This window comes from Macrotis lagotis, chromosome 1 (genome assembly GCF_037893015.1).
Source record: "Macrotis lagotis isolate mMagLag1 chromosome 1, bilby.v1.9.chrom.fasta, whole genome shotgun sequence".
NCBI classification, from domain to species: Eukaryota; Metazoa; Chordata; class Mammalia; order Peramelemorphia; family Peramelidae; genus Macrotis; species Macrotis lagotis.
Genome location: NC_133658.1, coordinates 146,674,866 through 146,692,839, shown reverse-complemented (window position 1 = coordinate 146,692,839; position 17,974 = coordinate 146,674,866). Strand labels below are relative to the sequence as shown.

At 34.9% G+C, this 17,974-nt stretch overlaps 2 protein-coding genes across 6 annotated transcripts in view; one reads left to right on the top strand and one right to left on the bottom strand.

Moving 5' to 3' along the window:
• PSD3 (pleckstrin and Sec7 domain containing 3) overlaps positions 1-14,678 on the bottom strand; it is a 765,972-nt gene extending 751,294 nt beyond the window's left edge. For 2 of the 4 annotated variants that reach the window (XM_074209077.1, XM_074209078.1), the window contains exon 1: positions 14,250-14,665. The gene's annotated coding sequence lies outside the window, so the exon portion shown is untranslated. Of the gene's footprint in view, positions 1-14,249 lie in introns of all 4 variants that reach the window. The other 2 variants (XM_074209082.1, XM_074209080.1) reach the window with 2 other exon arrangements.
• Positions 1-17,974, top strand: part of SH2D4A (SH2 domain containing 4A) — a 252,922-nt gene that overhangs the window by 48,560 nt on the left and 186,388 nt on the right. The gene's annotated exons all lie outside the window — the stretch shown is intronic.

Here is a 17,974-nt window from a genome sequence, read left to right as displayed (position 1 = left end):
ATTAGACATAGGATTTCAATCAAGAATTCAATAAAAAAAAATTAAAAGTATTAGGTCAATTATTCCTGATGATCCACTGTCAAGATTATAGAGCTCAGGACATCTATCAACACCAGTATGACTTCGGAATATCCAGGTTCCCCCTAAGCTGGTTAAATTATACTCCATACATGACTTGGTGCTTCCTAGTCTTCTTTTTTCCTAATATTTATATTTCTGACTACATATCATGGTAGTTTTTACCAATCATTTTTTTTTGCAAGGCTTGCTGTTTTACAATTTTTCTCCCCCCGCCACAGAAAGCATCTGATATAGGCTTTACATTTGTAAACATGCTAAATATAGATGGAAATTGAACATGTTGTGAGAGAAGAATCAGATCCAAACAGAAGAAAGAAAACATTAGAGATAACAAAATTACATAATACATAAGGTAACTTTTAAAAATTGAAGTTAATAAACTTTGGTTAAAAATGGAAGATAATAAGTTTTGGTAAGAAACAATGTATTTTAAAAGAGAAATATAAAATGAGCCATTTTAAAAATTAAAAACAAAAATGTTTTTTAAAGTATAATGATTAATAAAGACAGCTATATGGAATCAGGAAGACCTGAGTTCAAATCTCACCTCAAACAGGCAGACTGGCAAAAACTAGATTTAGACCAATATCTCACACTATATACAAAGAAAAACATAGAATGGGTAAAGGATTTAGTAATGAAAGGTAATATAAGCAAATTATAAAAGCAAAGAAGAAATTACCTGTTAGATCTATAGATAAGGGAAAAGTTCTGAACAAGAGTTAGATTATAATTAGTAGGTAAAATAGACAACTTTGATAACATACAAATAGAAAGTTTTTGCACACACACACACACACACACACACACACACACACAATACACAGCTAAAATGAGAAGAGGGCAGTTAGGTGGATTCAGGAGGACAAGAGTTCAAATACAGCCTGAAACACTTGCTGCTTACTAGCTGTGTGACCCTAGGGCAAGGAACTTAACCCTGATCACCAGCTTGATTCATCCTGATTCATATCTGGCTACTGGAACAGATGACTGTGGAGGAGACAATGAAGTGGTGACTTAGCACAACCCCCCTCACTCAAATAACATTCACAAGCTTGTCATGACATCACCTCCCTGATGTTGTGGTCTTCTTTAAGAATGAAGGACAAACATTATTAAAATGACAAGAGAAGTAAGCACATGGGGAAAAAAAATCTTTGCCTCCAGGTTTGGCTGATAAAAGTCCCATTTCAAAGATACACATGGAACTGATTCAAATTTATCAGGAGTCACCCCACAATTGATAAGTGTTTCAAGATACAGGCAGTTTACAAAGCAAGAAATCCAAGTTATCAATAGCCTTATGGGAAAAAAAACTACTATAAATTATAAATAAAGAAATGATGATTAAAACCACTCTATGGCTTCACTTCATACCCTTAAAGATTAGCTAAGAGGACAAAAAGAAAAATGAGAAATTCTAGTGGCTATAGCAAAAGATATATTGATGTATGGTTGGTAGAACTGTGAACTGGGCCAATCATTCTGGGAAACAATTTGGAACTATGCACCAAAAGTTTATAAATAATGCTTATCTTTTGACCCATTTATACCACTACTATCTCTATACCCAGAAGATGATAACACTTTTTCATATACATATATATATCCACAAAAAGTTTCATAATAGCTCCTTTTGTGGTGGTAAAGAATGGAAAACAGAGAAAAAATCATTTGGGGAAAGGTTAAAAAGTTATGATATAAAAATGTATTATTGTTCTACATATGGTCCAAAAATATTAACTGTCCTACAAAAAATGATGAAAGGGAGTTTCAGAGAAACCTGGGAAGATTTCTATGAACTAATTCAAAGTGAAGTGAGCATAGCAGGAGAACAATTTATATTATAGGAAATACATATACAACACACACACACACACACACACACACACACACAGATAGGTAAAGATATGTATACCTCCATATATAGATATAGCCAATTTAGGAATTTGTTTTACTTGACAATACATGTATAAAATAGGAAGCCTTGTTCTTCTTGCTTTTCCTATAATAAAATGGAAAGAATATGGACTAGAAAATAAAATAAAACTGAATTTTGAAAGGGGGGAAAATTAAAGAACCAAGCTCTGGTCTATTCCTTTTTAGAAATCATAATCCTTCAGATATTTGAAGATAGAAGACATGGTCCTTTTTTCTTCTTTTTTTTTAAGGTTTTTGCAAGGCAAATGAGATTAAGTGGCTTGCCCAAGGCCACACAGCTAGGTAATTATTAAGTGTCTGAGACGGGATTTGAACCCAGGTACTCCTGACTCCAAGGCCAGTGCTTTATCCACTATGCCAGCTAGCTGCCCCCTCTTTATCTTCTATAGACAAACTTAGACTCAATGGACTCACACATCTAATATGTAGCAGAACCAGGATTCAAACCTAAAGTTTGTGTTTTCAAATACAGTTACCTCATAATATTCCCATTTCCTTCAATGAATCTGCCTACAGTTTTACTGTATGACCCATCATGATCCTGGTCACTCAATTCCAATGCACTTACATCTAAAATGTGGTAACCAGAACAGAATATAATATGCTAAATGTGAGCTGACTAGAGGAGAATAGACTTGACCCACTGTTTCATTCTCAGTGGATAGGCAGCCTAAAATTTTTGCTTAGTAGATTGCCCTGGTGACTCATATTGCACTTATTGTCCTCTAAAAATATTCAAGTTCTTTGTTCTATGAACTATCTAATCATATCTCCCCCATCAATTATTTGTGGTTTATTTCTTTTAATCTAAGGGCCAAAATGGATACTTGTTCCTGCTGAAATTATCTTGTTAGATTTAAATCATATTCTTATTGAAATCTTTATGGATCTTGAATTTGTCAATCTATCAGTTTATCCAACCTGTTTTCACCCAAAAATATGGTAAGCATTTCATCTACATATTTATTCACATCAGTAGAATAGGAACAAGGATAGAGTTATATGGTGTGTCACTGGAAACCTCTTTCCAGATTAATAAGGACCCATAAATTACCTTGAGATCAGTCATTTAATAAGCTCTAAATGTCTTCTAGCTACTTTCCCCCATCTTGATCATATGATATAGTGAGACATTCAAATGACAAAATCCAGATATAGCTGTAGAATTTCCTTTGCCTACCTGTCTAATTATTCTGTCCAAAAATCAATGGAGGCAAGTCTAGCACTAGTTCTTAATGAACCCCTGCTGGTTCACAGTGATCACCATTTCCTTTTCTAAATATGTAAAAATCTTCTTCCTTGAAGAATTTCATCTTAATTTCTCATAGTTGTCAAACTAGGTCATCCAAGTTGTCAAAAGTAATTCAATTTTAGAGACCATAAAGGTGAAGCTTTTAAAATCATGCTTAGATTGGTAAATAAAAGACAGAGTTATTTATTGCTTTCTAGTAAGTGAGGTATTATTATTCAGAGGATGGTAACTAGCAGTTTAATTTGTGTGTGGAAAAAGCTAAAGGAAATACTCCAAAAGATTAAAGTCAAGAAATCTAGACAAGGTCACTAAACATTGGAGTTAGTTATTAAGTAATGTTGTGGACTATCCTTTATTGAAGATCTTTAAAAGAGATGATAGGAACAGCTACTAACAAAATAAAGGGGAAGAGAGGCCAGGCAGGAAGGTAAAGAGGAGGAAAAGAAGAATCTTAAGGGAATATTTTATATTAGAAATTGGGGTATGGTTAAAGAGATTTTACCTCATGAATGTAATGGAATATTATTGCACCATGAGAAAAGACAAAAAAGATGATTTGAGAGAATTATGGGTAATACCAATTGACATAGAATAAGTACAGTGGGCAAAGAAGAATCAGAATAACAATAGGGGCAGCTAGATGGCACAGTGGATAGAACACTGGCCCTGGAATCCGGAATACCTGAGTTCAAATCTGGCGTCAGACACTTAATAATTACCTAGCTGTGTGGCCTTGAGCAAGCCATTTAACCCCCACTGCCTTACAAAAACTAAAAAAATTAAAATTAAAAAAAGAATAATAGGACAGCAACACTATAAAAAAAATCTTGAAAGAGTTAATTTTGATTAATGAGGTTTCCAGAGGAAGAATATTAGTCACTTCTTAACAGATCATGGATAAAAGATGAAAAGAGACACGTTTGGATATAACTGCCAAGGAGATTCATTTTGCTTGACTATTTTGATTTGTTAGTTGGAGTTTGTTTTTTTTCCTTCCCTCCTTTTCCTCTTCCTTTCTTCCTTCTTTCCTTACTTTTTTTTAATATTACCATAATAATGTTGTGAAAGTAAACATAGCCCTCTGCCAAAAAAAAAAAAGAGAGAAAACCTCGAGAAAAATAAAGTTAAAAAAAGTATACTTCAATCTATATTCAGATACCATCAGCTCTGTCTTCAAAGTAGTCTTAGGTCATAGCATTGCTGAGAAAAGTAAAGACATTTACAGCTGATCATCTTGTAATATTGCTGTTACTTTATATCTTGTACTTTCCCCATGGCCATCTGTTCATATAAGTATTTCTAAGCTTTACTGAGACCATCCTGTTCAACATTTCTTTAGCAGATTAGTATTCCATCACAATCACACCACAATTTGTTCAGTCATTCCACAATTGACGGGCATCCCCGCAATTTCCAGTTCCTTGCCACAAGAAAAGAACTGCTATAAATATTCTTATACACATAGGTCCTTTTCCTTCCTGTTTTCATCTCTTCTGCAATATATGCCTTAGTGGCATTGCTAGATCAAAGGATAGGCATGTGCATAGATCCAGATTGCTTTACAGAATTGCTGAATCATTTCACAATTCTTCCAACAATGCATTAATGTCTCATTTTCCCTACATCCTTTCCAATGTTTATTTTCCTCTTGCTAGCCAATCCAATAGATATGATAGTACCATAGAATTGTTCTCCAATTGTTTCTCCATTCAATAGTGAGTTAAGATTTTTTTTAATGTGGCCATAGTTAGTAATAGATCATCTGAAAACTTCATATCTTTTGATCATTAACAATTAGTGAATGGCTCTTATTTGTATAAATTGGACTCAGTTCTCTATGTTTGAAAAATTAGGTCTTTATAAGAAAAATTATATTTCAATATTTTCCCCATAGTTACTATTGCTAACTGTATTTCCCTCCATCCTATTCCCCCACCCCTATTTATTCTCTTCTCTCTCTCTCTTCTTTCATCCTATCCCTGTCCTGCATCTGACTAACCCCTCCCACAATCTTCCTTCCCTTCTGTTACCTCCCCTCACCTTTCCCCATCCCATTCCCTCCTAATTTCCTCTAGAGTAAGATAGATTTATACACCTAATTGAGAGTGTTATTCCCTCTCTGAGTCAATTTTGATGAGGCTCACTCCCCTCAACTCCCTCTCTCATACTCTACTGCAAAGGCTTTTTCTTACCTCTTTTATTAACTTAGCCCATACTGCCTCCCCCTTTCCCTTTCTCCCAGTCCATTCCTCTCTCACCCCTTAACTCCTTTTCAAAATATTATCCCTTCATATTCAACTTTCACTTGTGCCTTGTCTATATATGCTCTTTATAACTGCCCTAATAAATGAAAAGGTTCATATGAGTTATCAGTATCATCTTCCCATGCAGGAATATAAGCAATTCAACATCATCAGGTTCCTTATGATTTTCACTATTCTAATATCTGAAGATCAAATTTTCTGCTCAGCTCTGGTCTTTTCATCAGAAAAGGTTGAAAGTCTACTATTTCATTGAATATTTAATTTCCCCCCCCTAAAAGAGTATGTTCAGTTTTGCTGGATCTTCCTTCCTCCTTTCCTTTCTGTCTCCTCTTTCTTTTCTTTCTTTCTTTCTTTCTTTCTTTCTTTCTTTCTTTCTTTCTTTCTTTCTTTCTTTCTTTCTTTCTTTCTTTCTTCCTTTCTTTCTTTCTTTCTTCCTTTCTTTCTTTTCTTCCTTCCTTTCTCTCTCTCTCTCTCTTTCTCTCTCTTTTCCCCCTTTTCTTCCTTCCTTCCTTCTCTTGGTTTTTAAGAGGAAGAAGAATAAGGAAGAAGTAGGACTATTAGCAATACTCAAAACTACCAAATACCAACAGCAATAGCCAAAAAAGAGGGACACTGAAACTTTATTTTAGGTGCACAGAAAAGAAAGAACAGATGAAGAAATATTTGAAAGCAATGTGTAGTATTTAACTAATTGGCACAGTAGATACAGTGTTGGACCTGGAATCAGAAAAAATCTTGTTAAAATTGAGCTTCAGTTACTAGCTGTGTGAACTTGGGTGATTTTCTCAGCTTCTTCAACTATAAAATGGGGATAATAATAGCTCTCACTTTCTAGGAATGTTGTAAAAATAAAATTAGATAATATTTGTAAAGCACTTTATAAACTTTAAACTATCAAATAAATGCTAGTTATTCATATTATATACATTCTTTGATAATATTTGTAAAGTACTTTATAAACCTTAAACTTTCAAATAAATGCTAGTTATTCATATTTTTACATATATTTTTTGATAAAACAAGTGGTATGAAATGGAAATTCACAGTGTCATTATATCTTCTGGTATATGTATGGAAATGTTCTTTTTGTGGTATTTAAGTTCAGAATATTGAAAAGGAAAAGCTACTTATATTTCAGGACTTAGATGACATTATCCAAGACAGCCAGGAGAGGGATTATACATTATTTGAATGATCTTTCTAATCTTTTCTTCCTTAACCAAGACAGAAAATCCCAAACCAAAATAAAACACTTTTGTCTATGAAGAAAATAATAATTCTGGATATTAGTTTGGAGATAGTATGACGGCCTCAATAAGGTTCCCTATTACCTCTGCAATCAAGATAAACTTCTCTTTTTGACTTTTATAAATCATCATAACCTGGATCCTTCCTACTTTTCAGTCTTCTACTTTTATTACACTCCCACATCATACCCATTCTACATACAATCCAGCTATAGTGATCATCCTTCCAACCCCAATACTTGGCAAGCACTGCCTCTTCACTTCCCTGTCTTCCTTCAAGTCTCAACTCAAATGTGTCCTCCTGCAGGAGACCCATATTAGTCCTTTAAGTTGCTAATGCCTTCTCCTCTGAGATTATCCCCAATCAACTCTGTATCTGTCTCTAAATATAATATTTTTGATATTTTAAGGATTTGAGTTCCAGAAAAAAGGAAGAAAGGAAGGAAAAAAAGAAACAAGGAAGGAAGGATGGGAGAAGGAAAAGAAGAGAAGAAAGTAAAAGGAAAGATAAAGAAGAAAGAAAGCAAAGAAGGAAATTTGGAAAGGAAGGAAAAAAGAAAGCAAGAAAGAAAAAGTATACTTTAGTCTTATTTCGACAACATCAGCTCTTTGGAGGAAGAAAGCATTTTTCATCATTAGTTCTTTGGAATTGTGTTGGATTGTTGTATTATTGAGAAGAGCTAAGTCATTCACAATTCTTTATCATACAATATCGTTATTACTGTGTACAATATTCTGCTTCAAATACTTCATATCTGTTTATGTAAGTCTTTTCAGGTTTTTCTGAAATCAATCTATATATCATGTCTCATTGCATAATAATATTCCATTTCTTTATTCATGTCTTACAGAACAATAATGTTCCATTTATGTATGTATCTTATATATTCCTAGTTCTGCTATTTCTCCCCCATTGGAATGTGAGCTCCTTGGGGGAAGAGATTACTTTTTTACCTTTGTTCTCCTAGCTTAGTATAGAACATTGAATAAATGACTTTTAATTGACTGATTCAAATCTACCATTTGATGAAATGAGAGCTGTATGACCCAATATTTCAAAGTTCATTAATTTAACTCTTGAAGGCCAAGAATAATATTCCATGCTCTATCTGAGAATAATACTGGTCTTAGAGTCAGCACACCCAGGTTCAAGTCCTGATTCCAACATTTGGTAGCTATGTGATGACAGGTCATTTAATCTCTCTGATCCTCATTTTCTTCATCAGTAAAATGGGAACAAAAAGATTTATATTACCTAGTTCACAAAGTAATTAATTGTAGGGAAAGTATTCCCACCAATTCACTTCATCAAGTCACCAAGTCAACCAGGGGAAAAGTCTTATACAGATGCAAATATATTTTTATCAGATCTTGGAGAAATTTGATTTCATCAAAACAAACATTTATTGTGACTTTACTCAATACCTGCTAACATTTTGGTGACTGCCTACATCTGCTATTATCTAAACTTTGGAGCTTACATCCTTGGGAACAGACCTTCTGACCTCAATTCCCACCTGTGGTCCTCTGCCAAACAGTGTCCAGTCTTACTATGCTAAATATTGCCAGACCAGTATCCTGGCATTCTAAAAAAGAACACAAGACTTGAAAGTCAAGAGACAGAATTTCAAGTCCTGACATGACCAATTGCCTTCTTGTTGGACTGCCACAAGTCTCTCTGCACTCAATTATTCTCTACTCAACAGTAAACTTGTCTTCTCAAAGCACAGGTCAGTGGACAACTCCAGTGACTCTCTATCACCTTCAGAGTCAAATATAAAATCCTCTTTTTAGCTCCTAAAGATTTACATCACCTGGCTCCTTTTGATCTTTCCAACCTTCTTATAGTTTACTTTCTACTCCACTCCCCACTACTTTCCCCATCCCCCCACATACATACTTTGGCCTCCTCCCCTACTTTCCAACTCCAATCTCCAGCTATCTTCTTGCCATAGTACTCCTATGACCCAAAAGGAAGAGAGAGAGGTTAATGACCTTGCACAGCCTTCCCTCATTAAATCTAATTCAGTTGTAAATTAAAACACCACTCTTCTGGAGTCATTAGTTCTCTTCTAAAACAATAACGAACAACAACAAACAAATAAGAGTTTTTTACTGGCAATTCCTCATGCTTGAAATTCTTTTCCTACCTCCTATCTTCCCTGGCTTGCTTCAAAGTCTCAGTTAAAGCTCAACCTTGGGTTAGAAACCTTTCACAATTCCACTTAATGTTAGTATCTTCCACCTGATGATTATCTCCATTTCATCCTGTATATAATTTGTTTTGTACATAGTTGCTTGCATATTAGCCCCCCCCACACACACACACACATTAGAATATAAGCTCTTCTTGAAAGCAAGCACTGTCTTTTGCCTTCTTTCATAACTCCAGGCATAGGCCCTGTCTCAAAGCTGGTGCTTAGTATAAGCTAATCTGCTGACTAACTGGAACTCAGCTGTGTGATAAAGGGCCCATTTCTAGTGTGTCCTTTCTATATCTCTCTTGCACCTCTTATCTATTTTGTAGATTAGTGTTTCCATGTTTAATTTCCCCTAAGCAATAAGCTCATAGAGGGTAGGGATGGGTTTTAAGTAGCCAAGGTTTTTGGAGAGAAAATATTTTTGAGGATATGCAGAGAGATAAAGCATAGATGTTATTCTCAAAAAGTTTACACTCTATTGGGAAGAGGGGGGATACTAGAGACATTTCATAGAGAAAGAGGCCTCAAAATTAGGTCCTCAAAGAAGGGAAGCTCTTCAATTCATCAGAATTGGAAAAGGAGATCAATTCCAGGGTATGGGATGGCAGGAATAAAGTCACAGAAAGGAGATGACAAGGACAAAGAACAGAGACCTCCATTTAGACTGAAATTCATGATATGAAAAGTAGTATGAAACAAGACCAGAAAGATAAGTTGGAATTCAATTGTGAAGGATTTCGAATGTGATGTGAGTTTATAGTTTATTCATGAACTAATGAGCTTTCTGAAGACTCAAGGTTTTCAACTAAAGGAATGCCATTATCTGAACCATCAGTGGCAATAGACTAAAAGAAACAAAACAAGTAGGAGCACAAAGTCATATACCTGGAAGTGGAAGGAGTCTCAAAGATTATCTATTCCAAAAAGGAACAGAACTAAGTAGTTTCAGTGGGCATAGAAAGAAATCAGTTGCAAAAAGATATTGCTGAGGTAAAATCAATAGGACTAAACAACTGACTGGATGTAGAGAATGAAGAAAAAAGAAGAATCAGAGATAACAGAGGTCCTCCATCACTTGCATGACTGGGAGTGACCAGTTAGGATAATAAATTGGAGAGGATAGTGGAACCAAGAGAAGACCATGTTTTTGTTGTTTTTTGTTTTGTTTTGTTTTAGAATAGTTAGGGTTTGAGCATGTTTATAAGCTCACAAAAAGGAAACAATAAAATAGGAGAATTTGAAGATGCCTGGGTGAAAGGAAATAATTAAATGAACAATACCCAAGAGAAGACTGAAGGGGGATGAAAGTGAGAATGTATATGAAAGGGTTAGGAAAGACCTTCATTGTTGTCCTTTGTTCTCAAAGAGGACCAAATGACATCATGATGTGAAAGTCAATGTTAAAGTGTGTCTGACTGCCACTGATCAGAGCAATATGAGCTCAGAAAACTCTACCACAGGTTGGGTATAAATGGTCCATGTGAGCATTGGAGATGGAGATGTCTCTAGATCTACACATCTCATATTTCTTTTGAGCCAATGTAATTACTAAGACCACCTCTTCCCCTGATGAATGAATGAATGAATGAATTAAGAAAACTTTATTAAGTACTTACTACAGGCTAAACTAAGTGCTAGACATACAAATAACAAAATGTTACATTCTTGGCCCTCTATTATCATAATATAATAGAAGAAACTAGGTAGCTCAGAGAGACAAAGACAAAGACAGAGAGACAAAATTGAAGGAGCTGTAGGAGACACAGACGTAGGGAGAGATTTAGGAAGGATGTACAATTAAAACAAAAGAAGAAAAGATAAGTTATAGAATAACAATAAGAGTGAACATGATATTGTCCATAGAAAATGAATAAATTGAAGCCATGAGAAAGTATACTTATGCTGTGCTCAAAGTCACACAGGTAGTACGTAGCAGAGTTGAAATCTAAGCTCAAATCTTCTGCTCCACATCTAACACCACTGTTATTATATTATATTATATTGCCTCCTCTGCTGTCTTCAGTAACTGTATTATTTTATAAAATTCTTCAGGGCAAAACAGGCTAATGGATAGAGTGCCAGACTGAAATCCAGGAAGACACATCTTCCTGAGTTCAAATCCAGCCTCAGACACTTACTAACTGTTTGATCCTGAGTGAGTTACTGCACTTGCTTGCCTCAGTTTCCTCACCTGTAAAATGAGCTGGAAAAGGAAATGACAAACCACTCCAGTATCTTTTCCAAGAAAACTCCAAATGAGGTCATAAAGCATTGCTCACAACAGAAAAATGACTGAACTGAAGTGCAATGAATAGAAAGTACATAGAGGTGGTTTTTGGTTCAATGTAGGGAATTTAACCATCAAAACTATCCAAAAATGTGATAGGCTTCCTTGGTCAGCAGTGAGCACCTCCATCACTTAAGGTATTCAAGTGAAGTTTGGATTACTACATGTCAAAGATACCAGAAATCTATGTACAGGGTAGGGTGTTGATAACCATCCTTTAAACTCCCTACCAACTCTTAAGATTCTGGGATTCTATTACATTGAGTAAATTGTGAAATCTTTATTTAACTGCAGACAATAGGCAAATTGCAAGATAACTAGAACTACAAAAGGTCAAATGTTCTTACATTCAGTTATAAAACTGAAAAGTAAATAAGAATGTTAGCAACTTTCAGATTATTAAGAGTTGGAAGGGACCTCCAAGGTCATCTTTGCCAAACTGGTCCCTGATGCATAAATCTACTCTATACTATCCCCTACCAGTGATCATGCAGTTTATGGTTAGAACCTGTGTAATGGAAAAAGTGCTGCATATGGTAATAGAAAACATGGATGTGAACCCTGGCTCTTTCAATTATTACTTGTATAATCCTGAAAAAGTCACTTCAAGTCTATGGGCCTCAGGAAAATAGGAGACTTGGACCTCAATCTTTTAAGTTTTTCCCAGCTCTAAATCCTATGACCTTAAATCTTTTCTTCTCTAGACTAAAGGAACATCACTCCTAAAATTTGACTTCAAATATCCTCATCATCCTTATCACCCTTCATAGTCCATGATCTGGCTTATCAATGTCCCTCCTTTTGATCAGTCCCACTGAATACTATGTGAACTATCTCAGGAATATGCCTTCTTTCTTCTGCACAGTATGTCCCTGTTAGTCCAACCTAAGACTTCATTAGCTCCTTCAACACCCACATTCTACTGCTAACTCCTATTCAGTTTGCATTTTACTTTGATCTGCTCCCCCAATCAATTCCTTAGAATTTCCTTGGAACTCTTAGATCCTGGTTAGAATCTGAAAGTCAAATCTCTGAAAATAATCAGATTGCTCAAGACCTAAATAGGCCTCCTAGTTTAGAGATGATCCTCAGGGCATGACTAAATTTCCTCATCCATTCCAAACACACTTCCTATCAAAATTATGACTCCATACTTTTTTATTCTTTGATGTACATTTATTTGATGTACATTTTCTGCCTACGTGTCTAATTTCGACTATATAATAACAGGGCAAGCATTGTAAGTCATTCTGTATTTCATGTATGTCCTATGCTGTTTAGCAAACAAGTAGGAAAGATAGCATAATCGAACTTTGGACTTCAGGTTCCAAGATGAGATTTCAAAACCCACCTTAGATATTTACTAGATGTGTGATTATGAACCAATCATTTAAATTCTGTCTTGATTTTTTCACCTTTAAAATAATAGCCAACATTATATAGTACTTTTAAGGTTTCAAAGCACCTTATAAATTTAATTACATTTATCCTAACATCAACCCTGGAAGGTGGTGCTATAATCATTCCCAATTTATAGATAGGGAAACTGAGGCAGACTAAGGTTAAGTGACTTGCCTAGGGTCACACAGTTACTGAGTGCCTGAGAACACATTGGAACCCAGGTCTTCCTGACTCAGATCCAGTCCTCTAACCAAAACACAATGTAGTTTAGTGAAGAAAACAAAATTTAGACTCAGTTTGTAAGTGATGTTTACTTTACAAGGATAATGAAAGTTAGATAATGTTTACCTTCCAAGAATAATGTGAGAAAGGTATTTTGCAAACCTCAAAGTGCTATATACATGTGGTTTTTTTTTAAAAATATAGCCATACATCTTACACTTTGCATAATAGGTCCTCTTTCCAATTATTTTTATAATTGTTCTCTAAAAAGACTTGATAATTTCTTATGAACATCAACTGCTGTGCAAATCCATCAATTATCTGATTTTTATTGTTGTTACAAGTTATATATCATTAAAGCAGTAATTTTACATTTAGACATTATTGAACTAACATGTTTTGGGGTTTCCCCCCAGATTGAAGAAGATAAAAACAAGAAAAATTATTTATTTTAGGTTAGATAACAAATTAAAAAACCTATTCATAGAATGTCTCAGATGGTCATAACCTGAGCATTTCATTTTATATGATGACCCTTTTTTACCATAGTAGCCCCAAATTATCTTTTCATGTGGGACCAAGAGGAAAGAATACTGCATCAAACCTGCTTTGAACACTTCTCCTGCCACTTGCTACTTGTGTGACATTTAGTAAAAATCAGTTTATCTCTTGGAACTTCAATCTTTCCACAGATAAAATAGAGAAAGGGGAAGTGGTTAGTGATTTAGCTTTAAAAATACTAGGATTTGTGAGGAAGCAGAATTGAGGCACAAGATATTTTCTACTTCCATGTTTTTGGAAGTTCACATATCATTTTTTAATCTGATTTTCTACATATCCTGTAGGTTATTCTGCATGAGTTATTTGCCAGCAAATCAATTTTTTCATTAGGTTTTCATATCCTTTCCAATTCCCTCTGCCTTGGACTGAGATGTACATTCCTAATGATCAATCTTTATTCAAAAGATGTACACTAAAAACCTACACAAGCAAAGAGACATTTTCAAGAAATCTATTCAAACACTGTTGTGGTTTAATATTCAAAAAATGAGCCTTCCTGTGACTTTACATATTTTAAAAGAAAACACTTAATCACTTGAAATTTGATTTTATGCAAAGACATCTTTCTGATTTCAAGCATTGTTCTGCCTTCCCAGCCCCCTCTCTGAATAAAATTCTCCAAATCAGACCCCCAAACTATAGAGTTTGATTCCTTTCAAGTGTCTTATCATGATTTTATTTTAATTATAGACATTAATTTTTTAAAGACTTACTGACAGATTACTCTCAAAGTCATCTTTGTTAACATTGCTACAGAAAAAAAAAAAAGAAAAGTCCTAAAAAGTGACTTACCAAGATGGTCAGTTTCCTGTAGCCTTGGAAAAGTATCTTTTTAGTTGGTTTTGCTGTCAGAAACTTGCAATATGAACCGCATCCCCCTAAAGCTGCCTGATGTTAGTGATTTTGTTTATTTCCGTGGATTTCACCAACATAGTAAAAACTCAGCAAGAGGCATCTCTTCTTTTGGTGGATCTTTCCTTTCTCACCCCTCTTTATTTGTCTCCTTTTAAAAACCATGAAGAAGAAGATGAAAACAAAAACTAGAGTCCCTTGTCAGTAGGGGGGGCAAAAGGTATAGAGGGTGCATTGCCATTAAACCAGTTGGAAATCTGTCATCTGCAGGATTCTCATGGAGGGCTCCAGGAAATAGAAATGGTTAGCCCCCCTCAGCTGCCAGTAAACACTTGGGAAGAGACTAAGTTTCACAATTGCTAGGGTGATGTAAATGTAGCAAAGGACGCTTCTGGGAGCTGGGAGTTGGGGGTGGGGGCTGGGGGAAAGGATAGGGTAATAGGACCCTTCCTTCAGAAAGCTAATCCAAAGCACATTCCAGGAAGTGCACTGGTTGGTTAAAGTTAGAGAAACAGTGGCCTCTTATGGAGCCCCGATCATATACGGGGGTGATCTGTTGTGGTTTGCTTTGATAGTAACATGAGTTGAAAACAAGGGATAAGGTGGGGCCCCAAACCAGTCATCCTATACACATTTCTTGCTTTGATTATAAAGAAGGTCAAAATGTTTTACTCTGTAACCATCCTGAGCCTTCCTCCTTTGCAGTGTTTATCTTTCTTCTTCTCTGGGCTTTTTAAGACTATAAATCTCCTCTGCTGGGATACAGGGTTACTTCGGACAGGGTAACTCTGAACAGTTAGAAGTTCATTATAGATTTCCTTTGGGTTTTTAGAGTGTTTACAATGTCAACTCAATGTTACAGAATGCCTAAAAGGTGAGTTTTTAAAAATTATAATTTTGCAATGAGTTTTATCACTTTGCTTAAGAAAAAAAATAGATTGATTTGATTTAGGATGAGAGATTCATGCATTTCTATTAATCTAGTTGCTCACTGATCTTTTTCTGTCCTTTGGTAATGCTTGGGTTGGACCCTTTGTTATGGCTTAGAGCTTTGTTTGGGGAGTGTTTGTTGGAATTGATTGGATTGGTGATGCAACCAAGACTTAACACTATAATTAAACAGTAACTAATATAAGTTATCTTTTTTTTGCTATGGTGATAATTATTTGTTTTTCATTTGGGAGTTCATAGAGGAATTCTGCATGACTTATAGGAAAATATTTAAGGCAACAGAGTATAATGGTATAGAGAGAGCAGGTCTGGAAGTCAGAGAGAGACTTGATTTTAAGTCACACTGGTTGACAAGGAAAAGTCTCTTGGTGCCCTTGGACAATTCTGGAGGATTATAAATTGCCTAAATGTTGCTGATCTGCCTCAGTAGAGAGCATCTCTTTTCCAGGGAAACCTCAGGTCCAGAAAGGAAAAATAACCATAAAATGAGACTACGAGAGGGGGCTGTAGAGTTACTGATAATTACAATTTACAATATAAATTGCAAGGGGTAGAAAAAAAATGTTTGAAGATGATTCTGTGAGTTTTGTCTACATACAACATTTGGAAGACACAACAAAAGACAAAACAAAAGGGAAGGATCCCTAGTCTCAAATCACCTTTTTTTTTAATGTGTTTTTTTTTTTTGCAAGGCAAATGGGGTTAAGTGGTTTGTCCAAGGCCACACAGCTAGGTAATTATTAAGTGTCTGAGACCAGATTTGAACTCAGGTACTCCTGACTCCAAGGCCAGTGCTTTATCCACTGAGCCACCTAGCTGCCCTCTCAAATCACCTTTAAAGATAACTGATGTAGGTTTTACTTTGGACAATGACAATTGAGGAATTCTTATTAAGATATATATATATATATATATATATATATATATATATATGATATAAGAAAAATTATTATATAAAACATGGCAATAAGTAAGAATCAGCGATTGCCAATATCAGTCTCTCAACTATGAAAGACAGAACTATCCAAATGTGTATTTTTTTGTGTTAAATAAGTTTAGTATACTCCAATGTACCAGTAGTCTTATTCTATGAAAATTATTAGAGATTTAAATCAGGCACCTCCTCAAAAACAAGTAAGAGCATCAAATCCCTAAACAGTTTATAACATTCATAAATAATTATTTTTAAAACCTATGAATATTTACAATGCATGGCATCAATCACACTCAAATTGAAGAAGTCAATGATAAGGATTATTATCTACAAGACTATAGATAATTTATCTTCTGAAATTTACCTCCTGAAAAATACTTTCCAATTCTAGGGGAAACCAATAAGATAGACTACAAAGATCTCATTCCCTGATTGAATCAGCATCTTCTGAAATATCTCATATATAAAGCATTGTTTAGAACTCTGGAAAAACCTCAGTCTTATCTTACTTCCAGAGCTCTTTTTGGTGTTTATCTGAGTCCTAATCAGCTCCCATAAACCAGATCATTACTGTTGGGGATAGGGAAAGGAAGGGAAAACAGTCTGTTTTCCTCTCAGTTTAAGACCCATCTCAGCATTCTGCTATTTCAAAGTCTTATACCACTCCAAGTCTATACCCAACCCCCCAAAAGGAAAATGAACCATATGCATAAAACTATAACAGTTCTTTTGTGGTGTCAAAGAATTGAAAACTGAGGGGATGTCCATAAGTTGAGGAATGACTGAATAAGTTATGGTACATTATTATGATGGGTTACTATTGTGCTGAAAGAAATGATGAAAGGTGTGGTTTCAGAAAAATCCAAGAAAATTTATATGAATTGATGCAGTGATGTGAGCAGAGTCAGGAGAACAATTTACACAGTAACAGCAATATTGTAATGATATTTGGATGTGAAAGTTAGCTGCTCTGATCAGTGCAATGATCAATTCAAAACACTTTAGGATGAAAAATACTATCTACCTCCTCTGATAGGCTCATAGTACAGACTGAAGCATATTTTCCCCTCTTAATTTTTTTCCTTTCCTCTTCTTTTCTTTCTCTTTTGGAATATGACTAATGCAGAAATATTTCATATGAATATTTCAGTGAATAGTATGTTTCTTGCCCTCTCATGGTGGGGGAGGTGTCAAGGAAAGAGAAAATTTGGAGCTGAAAATAAAATATTTTTAAAAATAAAAAAAATTAGGAAGTAAGTTATTGACTCCAATCAACACTCTACCAGTCTACTTCCTTTTTATATAATCCAGGAACAACTTAAAATTTTTTTCAATTAAATAAAATTTATTTTCTCTTCCTCCCACCTCTCCTCTATTGGGGAAAAAAGAAAGTAAAACAAAATCCTTATAAACAAATAGAGTCAAGCAAAAAAAACCCAAAACCCTGCATTGACTGTGTCCAAAAATTTATTCTGCATCTTGAATCCATCAGCTATCTATTAGGAAGGGTGTAATACGTTCTACCAAAGGTACCCCAGAATGATGAACATCAATTCTGTTACCAACTCTTAAATATTCAGTATTTACTAAAAAAGGAAGCAAAAGTTGAAATAATCAAAACATATCAGTTCACCCATAGGCCTAAATGGCACTCTCTCACTAATGATGTGGGATGTTTGAATGGGCTCAAACTTAAAGAAGTATAGCAGAATGTGAACAGATAAACCCATGTGTCTAGGACAACTCAAGATTCTAGATTGCAGTCTTGGATGTCATTGGT